The 19999-nt window shown below is 48.7% G+C and overlaps 1 protein-coding gene across 1 annotated transcript in view; it reads left to right on the top strand.

Annotated features, from left to right (window-relative positions):
- The first annotated feature begins 1709 nt into the window (after positions 1–1709).
- The window catches only part of LOC137434074 (tudor and KH domain-containing protein), a 127331-nt gene continuing 109041 nt past the window's right edge, over positions 1710–19999 (top strand). Inside the window, exon 1 of the mRNA XM_078785786.1 lies at positions 1710–1787. The gene's annotated coding sequence lies outside the window, so the exon portion shown is untranslated. The remainder of the gene's footprint in view (positions 1788–19999) is intronic.

Below are 19999 nucleotides of genomic sequence, written 5' to 3'. Positions count from 1 at the left end.
CCTTCCCTTCCCCCCCGTCCCCTTCCCCCCCGTCCCCCGTCCCCTTCCCCCCCCGTCCCCTTCCCCCCCGTCCCCTTCCCCACCGTCCCCTTTGTTATCGACTCGACTTTGTTATCCCTTTTACGCTGCACCCAGTGACCCGATGCCCATGGCACTAATGGATTTATGATCTACGAACCGCGCTCTTTGTTTATCACGTACAGCCATACTCGAAAAATCAGAATTAGCCGACGTTGGGGCCCAAAAGCATCCGATTAACTGCCGATACGACGCCATCTTATGACGCCATCGTATTGGCGTCTGCTGGGCGAAGGCGAAGCGAGCCGTCCGCTGATTGGACAGTCGAGTGGTGTGAACATGGGTGGTGTGAACCAAATGGTCTTTTTATTCCCTTGAACATTTAAAATTAGGATATATAAGGAAACGTCTTTATCGTCATCTATCTATAATTCCAGTAATCTCTGTACGTTTGTACGTCTGTACGTTTGTCTGTGACCGCTGTTTCTCGACAACTACCGGTCCGATATACTTGAAACTTGCCAGGTATATTGCTGGGGACCCGAGGATGTGCCTTTTCAAGGTTTGAAATTAATCGGACAAGTACTTACCGAGCTATGGCGATTTAGCCGTTCGCCGTTCGCTTTGGCGTTGCGAATGGACCAAACCATTCATGTAAATAGAGGGGGGGGTGGGGGGGGGGGGGGGGGGTTCTGTGGTCGTTCGCTTTGGCTTTGCGAATGGACCAAACCATTCATGTAAATAGAGGGGGGGGGGGGTTCTGTGGTCGTTCGCTTTGGCTTTGCGAATGGACCAAACCATTCATGTAAATAGAGGGGGGGGGGGGTTCTGTGGTCGTTGCGAATGGACCAAACCATTGTTTTTTTTTTTGCAGTTTTTTTTTTTTTGCAAGGAACGGGCACCCACGTACGGGCACGTCCTAGCTTATATATAGTACGGGCATGCCCTAGTTTTAATAAAGTTAAATGGAGTGACGTTGCGACACTCGGGCTGTGTTGCATAAATCCTCGTAACTCAGAGAGGTGTAGCAGGTGGCAAGACGTAAGGAAGCTTAAAGATAACGAGCTGAAAACAGACGAACGATATGTCAATCCCTTTCTACACCGAACGGCAATAAAAGTATGAGAGTGGGAAGACATGGCCTGAGCACTTCGAGCAGAGAGGACTGATTGGACTTAACTTAAAGAGAAAAAATTGGAGCTTAACGGAAGAAGAAGATCCCATGAGCGCTCCCCTATGCCATCCATAATGGTATACTCTATCCATACACCACATCCTCCCTTCCGTGGATGTTCCACGGGTTTCGGCTAGTGTAAAATAATTACCATTCTAATTCCCCCTTCCCTCCCCTTCCTCCTCCTCTCCCCTCCCCTTCCTCCTCCCCTCCTCCGCCCGGCAACGCCGGGTAATTCTGCTAGTAAACCGATATTATCGGAACTTTGGGATGTTTGGGTTCCTTGTGTAGGATTTGGATTTTGGACCATTTGGCCTTGTCACGTGACACGCCATCAAACAGATTTTGTTAATTAAATACAACGTTATCAAACCGATTTTATTAATTAAATACAACGTCATCAAAGCGATTTTATTAATTAAATGTCATCAAACCGATTTTATTAATTAAATACAACGTAATCAAATCGATCTTACTAATTAAATACAACGTCATCAAAGGCGGCAACGTTACCAGTAACGGGAGATAACGGCGGCGCGAAGTGCGCATGCGCGATTCTTGAGCCGCGACAGCCGCGTACCCGCGTGATTGTGAGGTGAGTTTCCCAATCCCGCACTTTTTCTTCATCCGTGGTGGGGTTCCCTGTTCCTCAGGAAATTTGCGCTCGGAATCGTCTGAAGCTTGAACTTTCCGCTTCGTGTATCTCCTTCGGACCCCACGTCCATCGTTTCACCGAGCCGGCCCTTCACGGGGTGGCCTTATCGATCTGCCAGGGTCCTAACCAAGGCGACCCACGTGCCGGTTATTCGTGTGCCGTGATTCCATCGTGGCGCCTTTATTTGCTTGGTTTTTTGTTTGCTGCACCTTTCGTGTTTCTTTGCTGCACATGTCGTGTTTCTTTGCTGCACATGTCGTGTTTCTTTGCTGCACTTGTCGTGTTTCTTTGCTGCACATGTGTTTCTTTGCTGCACCTGCCGTCTTGTTTGCTGCATCCGGCGTTTCTTTGCGCATACCGTGTTTCTTGTTTGCTGCACTTGTCGTGTTTCTTGTTTGCTGCACTTGTCGTGTTTCTTGTTTGCTGCACTTGTCGTGTTTTCTTGTTTGCTGCACTTGTCGTGTTCCTTGTTTGCCGCACTTGTCGTGTTCCTTGTTTGCCGCACCTGTCGTGTTTCTTGTTTGCCGCACCTGTCGTGTTTCTTGTTTGCCGCACCTGTCGTGTTTCTTGTTTGCCGCACCTGTCGTGTTTCTTGTTTGCCGCACCTGTCGTGTTTCTTGTTTGCCGCACCTGTCGTGTTTCTTGTTTGCCGCACCTGTCGTGTTTCTTGTTTGCCGCACCTGTCGTGTTTCTTGTTTGCCGCACCTGTCGTGTTTCTTGTTTGCCGCACCTGTCGTGTTTCTTGTTTGCCGCACCTGTCGTGTTTCTTGTTTGCCGCACCTGTCGTGTTTCTTGTTTGCCCGCACCTGTCGTGTTTCTTGTTTGCCGCACCTGCCGTGTTTCTTGTTTGCCGCACCTGCCGTGTTTCTTGTTTGCCGCACCTGCCGTGTTTCTTGTTTGCCGCACCTGCCGTGTTTCTTGTTTGCCGCACCTGCCGTGTTTCTTGTTTGCCGCACCTGCCGTGTTTCTTGTTTGCCGCACCTGCCGTGTTTCTTGTTTGCCGCACCTGCCGTGTTTCTTGTTTGCCGCACCTGCCGTGTTTCTTGTTTGCCGCACCTGCCGTGTTTCTTGTTTGCCGCACCTGCCGTGTTTCTTGTTTGCCGCACCTGCCGTGTTTCTTGTTTGCCGCACCTGCCGTGTTTCTTGTTTGCCGCACCTGCCGTGTTTCTTGTTTGCCGCACCTGCCGTGTTTCTTGTTTGCCGCACCTGCCGTGTTTCTTGTTTGCCGCACCTGCCGTGTTTCTTGTTTGCCGCACCTGCCGTGTTTCTTGTTTGCCGCACCTGCCGTGTTTCTTGTTTGCCGCACCTGCGTGTTTCTTGTTTGCCGCACCTGCCGTGTTTCTTGTTTGCCGCACCTGCCGTGTTTCTTGTTTGCCGCACCTGCCGTGTTTCTTGTTTGCCGCACCTGCCGTGTTTCTTGTTTGCCGCACCTGTCGTGTTTCTTGTTTGCCGCACCTGTCGTGTTTCTTGTTTGCTGCACCTGTCGTGTTTCCCGGTTTGTACACATACTCGAATCTTTATCTTTGCGTTGCAAACATAAACATTCGAATAAGACAAGTCGACAATTACAGAAGAGCTAATCTAATCGTTATTTTGTACTTTGGTTATAAACCGATATTATCGGAACTTAGGGATGTTTGGGTTCGTTGTGCAGCTCTCCTCCCGTCCCCTTCCGCCCCTCCCCTCCCCACCTCCTCCTCCCCTCCCCCACCTCCTCCCCCCCTCCCTAACCTCCTCCCCCCTCCCTACCTCATCCTCCCCTCCCCACCTCCTCCTCCCCTCCCCACCTCCTCCCCCCTCCCCACCTCCTCCCTCCTCCCCACCTCCTCCTCCCCTCCCCACCTCCTCCTCCCCTCCCCACCTCCTCCTCCCCTCCCCACCTCCTCCTCCCCTCCCCACCTCCTCCCCACCTCCTCCCCACCTCCTCCCCCCCTCCCCACCTCCTCCCTCCTCCCCACCTCCTCCTCCCCTCCCCCCCCTCCACCTCTTCCCCCTCCGCCTCTTCCCTCCCTCTGCCCTCCCTTTGCCCCTTCTCCTTCCCCTTCCCCTCCCTCCCCCTCCCCTCCTGTTCCTCCCTCCTGTTCCTCCCCCTCCTGTTCCTCCCCTCCTGTTCCTCCCCTCCTGTTCCTCCCCTCCTGTTCCTCCCCTCCTGTTCCTCCCCTCCTGTTCCTCCCCTCCTGTTCCTCCCCTCCTGTCCCTCCCCTCCTCGCCTACCGTCCCTCCTCCTCCCCCTCCACTCCCATCCCCTTCCCCCTCCCCTCCTGCCCCTCCCCTTCCCTCCTGCCCCTCCCCTTCCCTCCTCCCCTCCCGTTCCGTCCCTTCCCTCCCCCTCCCTCCTCCCTCCTCCCATCCCCTTCCTCCCCTCCCTTCCCGTCCCCTTCCTCCTCTCCCTTCCCGTCCTCTTCCTCCCTTCCCTTCCCATCCTCCCCTCCCCTCCCATCCCCTTCGCCCCTCCCGTCCCGTCCCCTTCTCTTGTCCCGGCCCCTTCTCCCCTCTTGTCCCGTCCCGTCCCCTTCTCCCATCCCTCTCTTCCCCTCCCATCCCTCTCTTCCCTCCCCCTTCCATCCCTCCCCCCTCCGTCCCTCCCCTTCCCTCCTCTTCCTCCCCTCCCCTCCCGTCCACTTCCCCCCCGTCCCCTTCCCCCTCCCCTCCCTTCCCCTTCCACCCCCTCCACTCCCCTTCCACCCCTCCACTCCCCTTCCACCCCTCCACTCCCCTTCCACCCCTCCACTCCCCTTCCACCCCTCCACTCCCCTTCCACCCCTCCACTCCCCTTCCACCCCCTCCACTCCCCTTCCACCCCTCCACTCCCCTTCCACCCCTCCTGTTTCTCCCCGTCCCTCCCCTCCCGTCCCCTTTCCCTCCTCCCCTCCTGTCCCCTTCCCCCTCCCCTCCCGTCCCCTTCCCCCCTCCCCCTCCCGTCCCCTTCCCCCCTCCCCTCCCCCCCTTCCCCTCCCCTCCCCCCTCCCCTCCCGTCCCCCTTCCCCCCTTTCCCCCCTCCCCTCCCCCCTCCCCTCCCGTCCCCTTCCCCCCGTCCCCTCCCGTCCCCTTCCCCCCGTCCCCTCCCGTCCCCTTCCCCCCGTCCCCTCCCGTCCCCTTCCCCCCTCCCCTCCCGTCCCATTCCCCCCCCTCCCCTCCCGTCCCCTTCCCTCCCCCTCCCCTCCCGTCCCCTTCCCCCCGTCCCCTCCCGTCCCCTTCCCCCCCTCCCCTCCCGTCCTCTTCCCCCCCTCCCCTCCCGTCCCCTTCCCCCCCCTCCCCCTACCCTCACCGTCCCTTTCCCCCCGTCCCCTCCCGTCCTCCCTTCCTTCCCCCCCTCCGCTCCCTTTCCACCCCTCCCCTCCCCTCCTCTTCCACCCCTCCCCTTCCACCCCTCCCCCTTCCACCCCTCCCCTTCCACCCCTCCCCTTCCACCCCTCCCCTTCCACCCCTCCCCTTCCACCCCTCCCCTCCCCTTCCACCTATCCCTTACCCTTCCACCCCTCTCCTCCCCTCCCCTTCCACCCCTCCCCCTCCCCTCCCCTTCCACACCTCCCCCTCCCCTCCCCTTCCACCCCCTCCCCCTCCCCTTCCACCCCTCCCTCCTCCCCTTCCACCCCTCCCCCCTCCCCTTCCACCCCTCCCTCCTCCTCTCCCACCCCTCCCCCCTGTCCTCCCCCTTCCACTCCTCCCCTCACCTTCCACTCCTCCCCCTCCCCTTCCACTCCTCCCCTCCCCTTCCACTCCTCCCCTCCCCTTCCACCCCCCCCCTCCCCTTCCACTCCTCCCCTCCCCTTCCACCCCTCCCCCTCCCCCTTCCACTCCTTGCCCCCTCCCCTCCCCTCCCCTCTCCTCCCCTCCCACCCCTCCCACCCCTCGCCTCCTCCTCCCCTCCCACCCCTCGCCTTCTCCTCCCCTCCCACCCCTCGCCTCCTCCTCCCCTCCCACCCCTCGCCTCCTCCTCCCCTCCCCACCCCTCGCCTCCTCCTCCCCTCCCACCCCCTCGCCTCCTCCTCTCCTCCCACCCCTCGCCTCCTCCTCCCCTCCCACCCCTCGCCTCCTCCTCCCCTCCCACCCCTTGCCTCCTCCTCCCCTCCCACCCCTCACCTTCCACTCCTCCCCTCCCCTTCCACTCCTCCCCTCCCCTTCCACCCCTCCCCCTCCCCTTCCACTCCTCACCCCCCTCCCCTCCCCTCCCCTCTCCTCGCCTCCTCCTCCCCTCCCACCCCCTCACCTCCTCCTCCCCTCCTCCTCCCCTCCCACCCCTCACCTCCTCCCCTCCCACCCCTCACCTCCTCCTCCCCTCCTCCTCCCCTCCCACCCCTCGCCTCCTCCTCCCCTCCCACCCCTCGCCTCCTCCTCCCCTCCCACCCCCGCCTCTCCCTCCCCCCCCCCTCCTCCCTGCCCGGCAACGCCGGGTACTTCTGCTAGTAAACTGATATTATTGGAACTTAGGGATGTTTGGGTTCGTTTGTGTAAGATTTGCATTTTGGACCGTTTGGCCTTGTCACGTGATATGCCATCAAACTGATTTTGTTAATTAAATACGTCATCAAACCGATTTTATTAATTAAATACAACGTCATCAAACCGATTTTTTTTTTTTTTTTTGTGTATACAAGATCGAGGCTCGTGAAAGAGCGAACATTAATCACACAGAAAGACAAACCGACACATAAAACATATAACATCGGGAGCGGTAGACAAGATGGGGAGAGAGGGGGAAGGACACAAACACAACATTTGAGAGCAGGGACCGAGAGACATAGAGACATCGAGAGATCTGAAAGAGGGCGAGGGCTTTGGGGGGGGGGGGGGGGGGCGGCATGGGAAGGGGGCGGTGGGAGAGGTATAAAACATATGGACACTGCCAGGACTTCCAGGAAAGAAGTTGGAATTTCAAACAAGGTGGATCTGGGGTGCATTAGCGGGGGTAGAAAAGATCAAGGTTTTGGATGGGGGAAGATGAGAGATGGTGGTGAACAGCTGTTTTAAAGACCTGGAGGGAGGAGTGGGATTGAAGGGAGTGAGGGAGTTTGTTCCAGAGGCGGGAGAAAAGAGGAATGAAAGAGTGAAGGTGAGCAGAGAGCCGAGATTTCGGCAGTTTAACCATCAGAGGGTTGCTGGCAGATCTTGTGCGACCTGTAGGAATATTTGGGGGACAGAGCACAGAGAGAGCTGGGGGTGCAAGGCCGGAGAGGAGTCGGTAGAAGACAGAAAGACCACCTACCTGCCTGCGGTGAGCGAGTGAAAGGCCCTCAGAGATAGCTTCATCGCGGGAGATTCCAATAATTCTGAAAGCTTTGGTTTCAACAGCGTGAAGCCGAGCTAGGTGTGAGGCAGGAGCACCGGCCCATAGGGGAGAACAGTATTCCATTGAGCTGCGGATGAAAGCCTTGTATGTGGTGAGGAGCTCAGGTGTGCCGAGGAAGGACTTCGCACGACGGAGGATGCCCAGTCCGCCAGCCATGACTGGCTTTGGAGGCCAGCTTGGAAATGTGGTTTTCCCAAGAAAGATCATGGCAGATAGTGAGACCCAAAATCTTGAGCGACAGAACTTCTTGGAGAGGATTGTTGAGAAAGTAGATGGGAGGGTTGTCCAGTCGATCTTTTCGGAGAGACAAAGTAAGAGTGTGAGATTTGTCAGGATTGAAAGACATGTTCCACTTGTTTGACCAGTCTGTGATTTTGTCCAGGTCTTCAGAGAGTGAGGAGGCAGCAGACTGCCGATCTGAGGGAAGAGGAATGGAGCGGCAGAGAGTGGAGTCATCAGCAAAGAGATAGAGAGGATTTTCGAGAGAGTCAGAGAGATCATTGATGAAGACCAGAAAAAGCACGGGGCCCAGAACACTGCCTTGGGGAACTCCAGCCTGAACAGGAAGAGGAGATGAGAGAAACCCATTCAGGGCCACACGTTGACGACGACTAGAGAGGAAGTCCGCCAGCCATGCGTGGAGATTTCCATGGATACCAAAGGAGGAGAGTTTGGTGAGCAGAGCGGGGTGCCAGACCGTGTCGAAGGCACGTGATATGTCGAGGGAGACAGCTCTAATTTCCTGTTTGGCATTGAGGACCTCCATCCATTGTTGAGACAGCAGAAGCAGCATGTCCAGAGTAGAGTGACCTGGTCTGAAACCAAATTGATGATCAGAGATCAAGCCATTGGAGAAGAGGAAAGATTTCATATCCGAAGCAATGATGGATTCCATGACTTTGCTGATAATTGGGAGAAGGCTGATTGGTCTGTAGTTGCTAGGATCTGTTTTTGCACCTTTTTTGTGCAAAGCGGTGATGTTGGCTGATTTCCAAGCAGATGGCAGTTGACCTTGAGCAAAAGAGAGGGTGAAGAGAACAGAGAGAGGGTGAGATAGAGCAGCAGAGCAGGATTTTAGGACCCGTGGGCTGATGCCGTCGGGTCCAGTTGCAGAATCAGAGTCGAGTGTTGACAGAAACTTTTCCACCTTGTCAGGAGGAAAGGACACGGAGTCCAGGAGCAGCAGGGTACGACTGGGTATGGTGGGTACAGAGAGGGATGGGTTTGGGACACAAGATTTAGAGGCAAACACAGAGTTGAGGCATTCAGCTTTTTCACGTGCGGAGTCAGCTGTGTAGCCGTTTGAGGTAAGGGAGGGGATGGAGGGGGAACAAACACCAGAAACGGATTTGACCAGACGCCACCAGGATTTGGAAGAGGGAGACAGATAAGAGAGTTCGGTCTTGAGAACGGAGAGATATTGTTTCCTGGCTCTCCTGAGGGTGGACACACACTTGTTTCGGGCTTTGTGAAAGGAAATGAGATTTCCTTCCGTTGGATTTGCTTTCCAGGAGACGATGGCAAGTTGTTTCTGGGCAACAGCCTCACCACAAGATTCCGTGTACCATGGACGGGAGGAAGGGTATGACAACTGAAGACGAGATGGGATAAATCTGTGCATGAGAGAGAGCAATTTACTTTGGAAGAATTCCCAGGATGAGTTGATGTCAGAGATGGGAGACCAGTCCAGATGATTGATGGCTGCTTGAAGACCGTGCCAGTTGGCCTGAGTGAAATGCCAGACTCGTCGACGCTGAGCAGGCTCCCTGAGGATGGTCAGAGAGATGTCCACTTTAACAAGGACATGATCAGATGATCCGATCGGAGCAGAAGAAGAGCAGCAGACATTTTCAGGGAAGTTAGTCATAACCAAGTCCAGAAGAGAAGATGTTCCGTTGACTGAGATCCGGGTCGGGAAATTGACAGATTGTGTCAGTCCCAGTGAGTCGCTGAAGTCCTTTGCTGAAGAGCCATGGCTGGTGAGAGAGGTACCCACACCCAGCCAACTGGCATGGTGACAATTGAAATCACCACATATGAGGAAGAGAGAGTTGGGATGAGTAGATAGAAGTTGGTCCATATCATCAGACAGCGAGATGTAGATGGAGTCATCACTGTTTGGTGGACGGTACAACACACATATGAACAAGAGGTGGGAGCGAAGGGGAAGCCGTAGCCAGAGGTATTCCTGGGGGTGAGGTGGAGAGAGTGCAGTGCAGGGCGAGTGAGGAAGAGTTTTTGATAAAGATAGCAACCCCGCCTCCAGGACGAGGCTCAGGTCTATCATACCGGAGGAGGGAGTAGCCCGGGAGAGATACTATGGAATCAGAGACATCATAAAGGAGGAAAGTTTCTGTTAAGCAGATCACGTCTGGTTTGACAGAAGCAACCTGTATGGAGAGATCAGTTAAGTTTGAACGAAGGCCCCGGATGTTTGAGGTCCATACCGTTAATGAAGAGGAAGGGGGAGCATCAGATACAGAACAGGGGGGAGGAGGGGTAGGGTAAGATGTGGAAGAGGTGGAAGAGGTAGGGAGAGCTGTTGAAGGTGTGTCAGAGATTTCAGAATAGCTCGGAGAAAGGGAAGGATGGGGCGGACAAAAGGTTTGATGGTGATTGGGTGAGCCACAATGAGGTGTTATTTGAGGAGGGGGAAGAGCGAGGCAGAAGGTTGGGGGAGATGGAGGTGAGAGTTTGAAGGGGGAAGAAGCGGGGAGGACGCTTTGAGGAGGGGGAGTGAGAGGGGGGAAATTGAGAAGCAATGAGGGTGGGGAGATTTGAAGGGGAGGGGTGAGGGGGGAGTTTGGGAGGGAAGGGACAAGGGGAGGGATTTGAAAGGGATGGGATATGGGGGAGATTTGGAGGGGAGGGGTGAGGCAGGAGTCTAGGAGGGGAGGGGCGAGGGGGCGTCTTGGCGGGGAGGGGTGAGGGGGTAGTTTAGGAGGGAGGGGGCAAGGGGGGAGATTTGAAAGGGATGGGTGATGGGGAAGATTTGGAGGGGAGGGGTGATGGGGAAGATTTGGAGGGGAGGGGTTATGGGGAAGATTTGGAGGGGAGGGGTGAGATTGGATTTTTGAAAGTGTACGATTTATGGGAAACGAACATTTATTGCAAAATGAGTTTCTTGTGACCTTCGAGTTAAAAATACGTTTAAGGACGCTGGATGGAGGATGGAGTGCAGGAGAGTTTAGGGAATGTAGAAAAAAGGCACTATAGGAGATGGATATTTTTTTTGGGATGAATTGATTTGGTGAGCAAGTCGAAAGCAGCCTTTTAAAGAAGAAGAAGAAAAAGGTGTTATAAAATATGACGGAATACATAACTTGAGGGGAAAGTGTAAAGATTGAAGGTTAATGAGTGAAAACTATCTGGGGAAATGGGGGAGAAACACGTGGTCGAAGAACGAACGAACGAATAAGAATGAATAAACGAATGAGAACAGAGAAGGAAATGTTTTTTTTTTTTTTTTTTTTTTTTTTTTTTTTTTTTTTTTTTTTGAGTTGAGATTTACACAAGGAAGTAGGCTATGGGTGAAAAGCCTGGGAATACAGAGAACGAAAGTTATTGGATCACAAATGACGGACCGCTGAGAGAAAAACAAAGCCTCAAGGTTGTACAGTGCACACTGTACAAGGCCTCAAGACACGACACGGCAAACAGACGATCAATTTATGAAAGATAAACACCGAGAAACAACCAAAGTTGCACACAATAACTTCACACACCGAAAGATAAATACAGTTTCGACAAAATACAATTGTGAACAGACTTAACTTCGAAAAACGTGGAGACCGTGTGGAGCTTCGAAAATCCCTCCCACCGTCTCCGAGATCTCGCGAGATCAAATTTTAATAAATAAAATTGTATTTTATTTATCAAATTTTTTATTTGATTTGATTTATCAATCAAATTTTATTAATTAAATACGTCATCAAACCGATTTTAATAATTAAATACGTCATCAAACCGATTTTATTAATTAAATACGTCATCAAACCGATTTTATTAATTAAATACGTCATCAAACCGATTTTATTAATTAAATACGTCATCAAACCAATTTTATTAATTAAATACGTCATCAAACCAATTTTATTAATTAAATACAACATCAACCCAATTTTATCAGTTAAATGCAACGTCATCAAAACCAATTTTATGAATTAAATGCAACGTCATCAAAACCAATTTTATTAATTAAATGCAACGTCATCAACCCAATTGTATTAGTTAAATGCAATGTCATCAAACCAATTTTATTAATTAAATGCAACGTCATCAACCCAATTTTATTAGTTAAATGCAATGTCGTCAAACCAATTTTATTAATTAAATGCAACGTCGTCAAACCAATTTTATTAATTAAATGCAACGTCGTCAAACCAATTTTATTAATTAAATGCAACGTCGTCAAACCAATGTTATTAGTTAAATGCAACGTCGTCAAACCAATGTTATTAGTTAAATGCAACGTCGTCAAACCAATTTTATTAATTAAATGCAACATCATCAAACCAATTTTATTAATTAAATGCAACGTCATCAAACCAATTTTATTAATTAAATGCAACGTCATCAAACCAATTTTATTAATTAAATGCAACGTCATCAAACCAATTTTATTAATTAAATAGTCATCAAACCAATTTTATTAAGTAAATACGTCGTCAAATTGATTTTATTAATTAAATACAACGTCATCAAACATTTTATTACCCGCGCCACCAAAGGTGGATGGAGGTTAAGTTTTCACCCCTGGCTGGCTGTTTGTGAACAAGATATCTCAAAGTTGTGGACGGATTCGGACGAAATTTGGCAGGGTAGTGTTTGTGATGAAGACGATATGATTAGATTTTGGTGAAGATCTGTATCCGGCTACTAGAATTTTAAGTGAATCTTCACCACCGAGAGATAGGGTCAAAAACGATACATAGCAAGATATCTCAAAAGGTTATGGACGTATTTGGACAAAACTTGGTGGACAATTAGATTAGGTGTTTGTCAAAACCGAATCGATTCGATTTTGGTGAAGATCTGAATATGGATTCGGACATGAGAATTATTTAATTTTTTAGTGATTCTTCGCCATTGAGAGATTAGGCAAAAAGCGATTATACAACATGATATTTAAAAACGTTATGGACGACTTATGACACTATTTGGTGGACGAGTTGGTTAGGTGACGAGAACAAGCCGATTAGACTTTGGTTCAGGTCCGAATCCAGATCCTTCCGGCCTGTCAGTGGGATACAAACCATAAACTGTTTAGCCTGGCGGAGGTATGCGCTCTACCGAGTGCCGTTCTCGTTAATTGAATGCGACATCAAACCAATTTCATTAATTAAATGCGACGTCATCAAACCGACTTTATTAATTAAATACAATACAACCACATCAAACCAATTTCTATGAATTAAATATGACGTCATCAAACCAATTTTATTAGTTAAATACGTCAACTCCATTTAATTCATTAAATACAATGTCATCAAAGATTTTATTAGTTAAATACGTCATCAAACAGATTTTATTAATTACATGCAACGTCATCGAACCAATTTTATTAGTTAAATGCAACGTCATCAAACAGATTTTATTAAATACATGCAACGTCATCAAACCAATTTTATTAATTACATGCAACGTCATCGAACCAATTTTATTAGTTAAATGCAACGTCATCAAACCAATTTTATTATTTAAATGCAACGTCATCAACCCAATTTTATTAGTTAAATGCAACGTCATCAAACCAATTTTATTAATTAAATGGGATGTCATCAACCCAATTTTATTAGTTAAATGCAATGTCATCAAACCAATTTTATTAATTAAATGCAGTCATCAAACCAATTTTATTAGTTAAATGCAACGTCATCAAACCAATTTTATTAATTAAATGCGATGTCATCAACCCAATTTTATTAGTTAAATGCAATGTCGTCAAACCAATTTTATTAATTAAATGCGATGTCATCAACCCAATTTTATTAGTTAAATGCAACGTCATCAAACCAATTTTATTAATTAAATGCAACGTCATCAAACCAATTTTATTAATTAAATGCAACGTCATCAAACCAATTTTATTAAGTAAATGCAACATCATCAAACCAATTTTATTAAGTAAATGCAACGTCATCAAACCAATTTTATTAATTAAATGCAACGTCGTCAAACCAATTTTATTAATTAAATGCAACGTCATCAAACCAATTTTATTAGTTAAATGCAACGTCATCAAACCAATTTTATTAGTTAAATGCAACGTCATCAAACCAATTTTATTAGTTAAATGCAACGTCATCAAACCAATTTTATTAGTTAAATGCAACGTCGTCAAACCAATTTTATTAGTTAAATGCAACGTCATCAAACCAATTTTATTAGTTAAATGCAACGTCATCAAACCAATTTTATTAGTTAAATGCAACGTCATCAAACCAATTTTATTAGTTAAATGCAACGTCATTTATAGCTAAATTTTTGGTTTTATTTGCTCTATCACCTAAACTTCGATTTATGCAGTTTGGCATTGAGGGTGAAATGCCCTCCCTGGTCCAGTTTCTTAGTTCGTTGTAGGCCGACCAGTAACTAAACTAATGCTAACTAGAACGGGCACTCGGTAGAGCGCATACCTTCGCCGCAGCTACTGTTCTGTACTTGGCATGGGAGTGTAGGGAACAGAACAACAAAAATACGATTTTGACCTTTTCGTGACCTTGACCTTGACCTTTGACCCGATTGCTCCCAAAATCTAATCAAATGTGTCCCGTATAATAACCAATCATCCCACCAAATTTCATGCAATTCGGTTGAATACTTTTTGAGTTATGCGAATAACACACACACACACACACACACACACACACACACACACACACACACACACACAGACATACAAATAAATACACAGCGATCAAAACATAACCTTCCGCTTTTGCGAAGGTAACTAGAACAGCACTCGGTAGATAGCATACCTCCGTCAGGTGAACAGTTTGTTTTTTTGTATCCCACTGATGAGCCGGATCTGGATTCGGACCTGAACCCAATTCTACTCAGCTTGTTCTCGTGACCTCACCAACTCGTCCACCAAGTTGTCACAAGTCGTCCACAACTTTTTGACATATGGTGCTATTATATAGTTTTGGCCCTATCACTCAATGGAGAATCACTTTAAAAATTCTAGTATCGAATCCAGATCTTCACCAAAATCTTATCAAGTCTTCCTTGTCACACACCAACCCTGTCCACCAAATTTTGTCCGAATCCATCCACAACTTTTTGAGATATCCTGTTGAAGATTTGAATTGTATAACTATTTAATACAGGTGCAGGTACTTTAATGGCTTCGTCATTTACTAAGGCAGGCACATATTTGGACCAAATTGGGGTTTTAATGAACAAGTGTGAAGGTTGCCATAGTTGTTATTGTTGTGTTACCTCAGTCAGTTCTGGTTGAACAGACCAGCGGCACAGATAGCTGATCAATCTCACATGAATGACTCAGAGATCCCTCACATCCAAGATGTCCTCTTGCCTACATGAAGCCAGGGCCGTGCAGTCTTCCATGATGTGTTTTATTGTGTGTGGAGCGGCCTGGCAGTATTTGCAGGCGTTGTCAGTGGTGTTGAGTCAATGTTTGAAGTATAAAAGTTGTGGGTGGTGTCCACAGCGAAGCACAGCATGAAAGGTGAGCACGATCATACCTGGGGAGTAGTTTCTCTGTGTCATGGATGGGTGTGGGGGTTGGTGGGGGGATGGTTGGTGCGTATGGGGGATTTGTGCCCAAGATTCTGTGGTCTAGGTTGTTGATTGTGTTTATGGCGATGTGGGTGTGGATGTGTTTTTTGTAGTTTCCCTTGTTTGGTGGAGGGATGTTACGAAGGATGTCACTATAGTGTCTTTGTGGTGTAGTTTTAATGTGTATAGAGGCCTGTGGGTGGTTGTACATGTAGTGGCATGTGTGATTAGGGTTGCCTTTTGCCGTTGCAAAGAACTGTGCACCCCTCATGTCTAAGTGGTCTTTGATTTATAGTATTTTTATTTCTGTGTGTGGGTGCTCGTTGGGTGTTAATGTTCAACCTGTGATGATTCGAAAGGCTTTGTTCTATATGGTCTGCAGGACGTTGAGATGTGTTTGATAGGCCGTAGGCCCAAGATGAGCTGGTATAGTTGATGACTGATTTAATGTGCTGTTTTTTGTGCGGGATTGAATGTTGTCACCGCCAGTAGTCTGCGAGTTGTTCATGTTTTTGATGGTTTTTGTTGTTTGTGCGGGAGCTAATGTCAGCGCCAGTAGTCTGTGTTGTTCATGTTTTTGATTTTTGTTTGTGTGGGAGTGAATGTTGTCAGTGCCAGTAGTGTGTGAGTTGTTCATGTTTTTGATGATTTTTGTTGTTTGTACGGGAGTGAATGTTGTCAGAAGATAAGAGATGGTGGTGAACAGCTGTTTTAAAGACCTGGAGGGAGGAGTGGGATTGAAGGGAGTGAGGGAGTTTGTTCCAGAGGCGGGAGAAAAGGGGAATGAAAGTGAAGGTGAGTAGAGAGCTTAGATTTTGGCAGTTTAACCATAAGAGGGTTGCTGGCAGATCTTGTGTGACCTGCAGGAATATTAGGGGGACAGAGCACAGAGAGAGCTGGGGGTGCAAGGCCGGAGAGGAGTCGGTAGAAGACAAAGACCACCTGCCTGCGGTGAGAGTGAAAGGTCCTCAGAGTTAGCTTCATCGCAGGAGATTCCAATGATTCTGAAAGCTTTGGTTTCAACAGCGTGAAGCCGAGCTAGGTGTGAGGCAGGAGCACCGGCCCAGAGCGGGGAACAGTATTCCATCGAGTTGTGGATGAAAGCCTTGTATGTGGTGAGGAGCTCAGGTGTGCCAAGGAAGGACTTCGCACGACGGAGGATGCCCAGTCGGCGACTGGCTTTGGAGGCCAGCTTGGAAATGTGGTTATCCCAAGAAAGATCATGGCAGATAGTGAGACCTAAAAGCTTGAGCGACAGAACATCTTGGAGAGGATTGTTGAGAAAGTAGATGGGAGGGTTTTCCAGTCGGTCTTTTCGGAGAGACATAATAAGAGTGAGATTTGTCAGGATTGAAAGACATGTTCCACTTGTTTGACCATTCTGATTTTGTCCAGGTCTGCAGAGTGAGGAGGCTGCAGACTGCCCATCTGAGGGATGAGGAATGGGGCGGCAGATAGTGGAGTCATCAGCAAAGAGATAGAGAGGATTTTCCAGAGTGTCAGAGATCATTGATGAAGGCCAGAAATAGCACAGGGCCCAGAACACTACCTTGGGGAACTCCAGCCAGAACAGGAAGGGGAGATGAGAGAAATCCATTCAGGGCCACGTTGCCTACGACCAGAGAGGAAGTCTGCAAGCCATGAGTGGAGATTTCCATGGATACCATAGGAGGAGAGTTTGGTGAGCAGAGCTGGGTGCCAGACCTTATCGAAGGCACGTGATATGTCAAGGGAGACGGCTCTGATTTCCTGTTTGGCATTGAGGACCTCCATCCATTGTTGAGACAGCAGAAGCAGCATGTCCAGAGTAGAATGGCCTGGTCTGAATCCAAATTGATGATCAGAGATCAAGCCATTGGAAAAGAGGAAGGGTTTGAGATCCTAAGCAATGATGGATTCCATGACTTTGCTGATAATTGGGAGCAGGATGATTGGTCTGTAGTTGCAAGGATCTGTTTTTGCACCTTTTTTGTGTAAAGCTGTAATGTTTGCTGATTTTCATGATGCTGGCAGATGACCTTGAGCAAAAGAGAGGGTGAAAAGAACAGAGAGAGGGTGAGATAGAGCGGCAGAGCAGGATTTTAGGACCCGTGGGCTGATGCCATCTGGTCCAGTTGCAGAATCAGAGTCGAGTTTTTAACAAAAACTTCTCCACCTTGTCAGGAGAGAAGGACACAGTCCAGGAGCAGTTGGGTTCGACTGGGAAAGGTGGGAACAGAGAGAAGGGTTTCGGACACAAGATTTTGAGGCAAACACAGAATTGAGGCATTCGGCTTTGTCACGTACGGTGTCAACTGTGTAGCCATTTTAGGTAAGAGAGGGGATGGGGATGGAGAGGGAACAAACACCAGCAACGGATTTGACCAGTCGCCACCAGGATGTGGAGGAAGGAGACAGGTTTGAGAGTTCAATCTTGAGTGTGGAGAGATAGTGCTTCCTGGCACTCCTGAGGGTAGACACACACTTGTTCCGAGCTTGGTGGAAGGAACTGAGATTGCCTTCAGTTGGATTTGCCTTCCAAGAGGCAAAGGCAAGTTGTTTCAGGGCAACTGCGTCACCACAATATTCAGTGTACTATAGACGAGATGGGATAAATCTGTGCATGAGAAAGAGCAGTTTGCTTTGGAAGAATTCCCAGGAAGAATTGATGTCAGAGGCAGTCGAGATGGGAGACCAGTCCAGATGATTGATGGCTGTTTGCAGACCATGCCAGTCAGCTTGAGTGAAATGCCAGACTCGTCGGTACTGAGGAGGCTCTCTGAGAATGGCCAGAGAGATGTCCACTTTAAAAAGCACATGATCTGAAGAACCGATTGGAGCAGAAGAAGAGCAGCAGACATTTGCAGGGAAGTTTGTCATAACCAAGTTGAGAAGATACTCCATTGACTGAGATCCGGGTCGGGAAATTGACAGATTGTGTCAGTCCCAATGAGTCACAGAAGTCCTTTGCTGAGGTGCCATGGCTGGTGAGAGAAGAACCCACACCCAGCCAGCTGGCATGATGACAGTTGAAGTCGCCACATATGAGGAAGAGAGTTTGGATGAGTTGATAGAAGTTGGTCCATGTTGTCAGACAGCGAAATGTAAATGGAGTCATCACTGTTTGGAGGACGGTACAGAACACATATATGAACAAAAGGTGGGAGCGGAGAGGAAGCCGTAGCCAGAGGTACTCCTGGCGGTGGGGTGGAGAGAGGGCAGTGCGAGGAGAGTGAGGAAGTTTTTTTGATAAAGATAGCAACCCGACCACCAGGGCGAGGCTCAGGTCTATCATACCGGAGGAGGGAGTAACCAGGAAGAGATATTAAGGAATCGGAGACATCTTGAAGGAGGAAAGTTTCTGTAAAGCAGATCAAGTCTGGATTGTCAGAAGCAACCTGAATGGAGAGATGAATCAGGTTTGAGCGAAGGCCCCGGATGTTTGAGATCCATACCGTTAATGAGGAGAGAGGAGGAGCATTGGATGTAGGACAGGGGAGGGGTGGGGTTGGGTCAGATGAAGAATGAGGGGGAGGTAGGGAGAGCAGTTGATCGTGTGTCAGAGATTACAGAAGAGTTACAAGAGAGGGAAGGATGAAGAGGACGAAAGGTTTGATGGTGATGGGATGAGGCACTGAGGGGTTGTTTGAGGGGGAGCAGAGGAAAGTTGAAGTTTGGGGGAGGTGGACGTATGAGATAGAAGGGAGGCAGCTTTGAGGAGGAGGAGGAGGAGGAGGAGGAGGTGGGAGGGGGGAGAATTTGGGAGGGATGGTTGGGGGGGGGGGGGGGGAGATTAGAAGGGGAGGGGTTGGGGGGGAGTTTTGAATGGGAGGTCAAGGGGGGAGTTTAGGAGGGGAGGGGCAAGGGGGGAGTTTAGGAGGGGAGGGTCAAGGGGGGAGTTTAGGAAGTGGATGATTAATGAAAGACAAACATTGATAACAAATTGGGTTTATTGTGATTTTCAAGTTAGCGATCCGTTTAAGAATGATGGAGGAGGGGTGGAATGAATGTGAATATAGAGCATGTAGTGATTTAGAGTTATAAGAGATTGAATTTTTTTTTGAAATGGAATGAGTTGCAGAGGAAATTGGGAAAAAGCCTTTTAAATAGGAAGAAAAACAGCATGTTGTAATAAACCACTGAATGAAACACTGCAGGGGAAAGTTTAAACATATTTAAACAGAACCGTGAAGAACAATCTCATGTTCACAAAAATACCATCGGGGTGTGGGAGCTGAGAGGGGACAACCACGAGTCACGTGAACAGGGGAAAAGGTGGAAGGCAACGAGATAATGGGGGCAGGGCAGAATCACACGATTAATGATATTGTATAATTTCGCAGAATCGTAGAATTTTGAGGCCAAGCTGGTAGAAGTATTTATCTGGATGATAGCACATGCTTGTATGTTTTTATACAAAGTGTATTACTGCTTAGCATTATCCCTAATCATAATAAACATGAGCTATATCCTGGACCGTTGAGAGCACTTCATAATCTGAATTTGAAATTGAATAAACTAGGGCATGCCCGTACTATATATATATCTAAAATTATATCCCCCCCCCTCTATTTACATGAAATGGTTTGGTCCATGAAATGTTTTGGTCCATTCGCAACACCAAAGCGAACGGCGAACGCTTTACATGAAATGGTTTGGTCCATGAAATGTTTTGGTCCATTTGCAACGCCAAAGCGAACGGCGAACGGCTTGCGAGTACAGTGACAATCCCCCCGGGGTTTTAATTAGTTTTAAAACATAGTTTAACGCCAACATAGCGCCAACATAGTTTGCAAACGTGAAATAAATGAATACGCTCTCAAATGTGCCATCCGAGGCAGAGTGTGTTCGCCACGTTCGGCACACGCGATAGCTCGCTGCTCTCTGATTGGTTGAATCGTTTTTTGGACATAGCTCGGTAAGTAATTGTCCGATTAATATGAAACCTTGAAAAGGCACATCCTCGGGTCCCCAGCAATATACCTGGCAAGTTTCAAGTATATCGGACCCGTGGTTGTCGAGAAACAGCGGTCACAGACAAACAAACAAACGTACAAACAAACAAACACACAGAGATTACTGGAATTATAGATAGATGTATGGAATAAAAAGGTCTTTCAAAGGTGTCCAGAATAGTATA

The sequence above is a fragment of the Myxine glutinosa genome, chromosome 10 (genome assembly GCF_964187855.1).
Source record: "Myxine glutinosa chromosome 10, kmMyxGlut1.1, whole genome shotgun sequence".
NCBI classification, from domain to species: domain Eukaryota; kingdom Metazoa; phylum Chordata; class Myxini; order Myxiniformes; family Myxinidae; genus Myxine; species Myxine glutinosa.
Note: the sequence above shows the minus strand (reverse complement) of the source record. Positions and strands in the feature narration are given on the sequence as shown.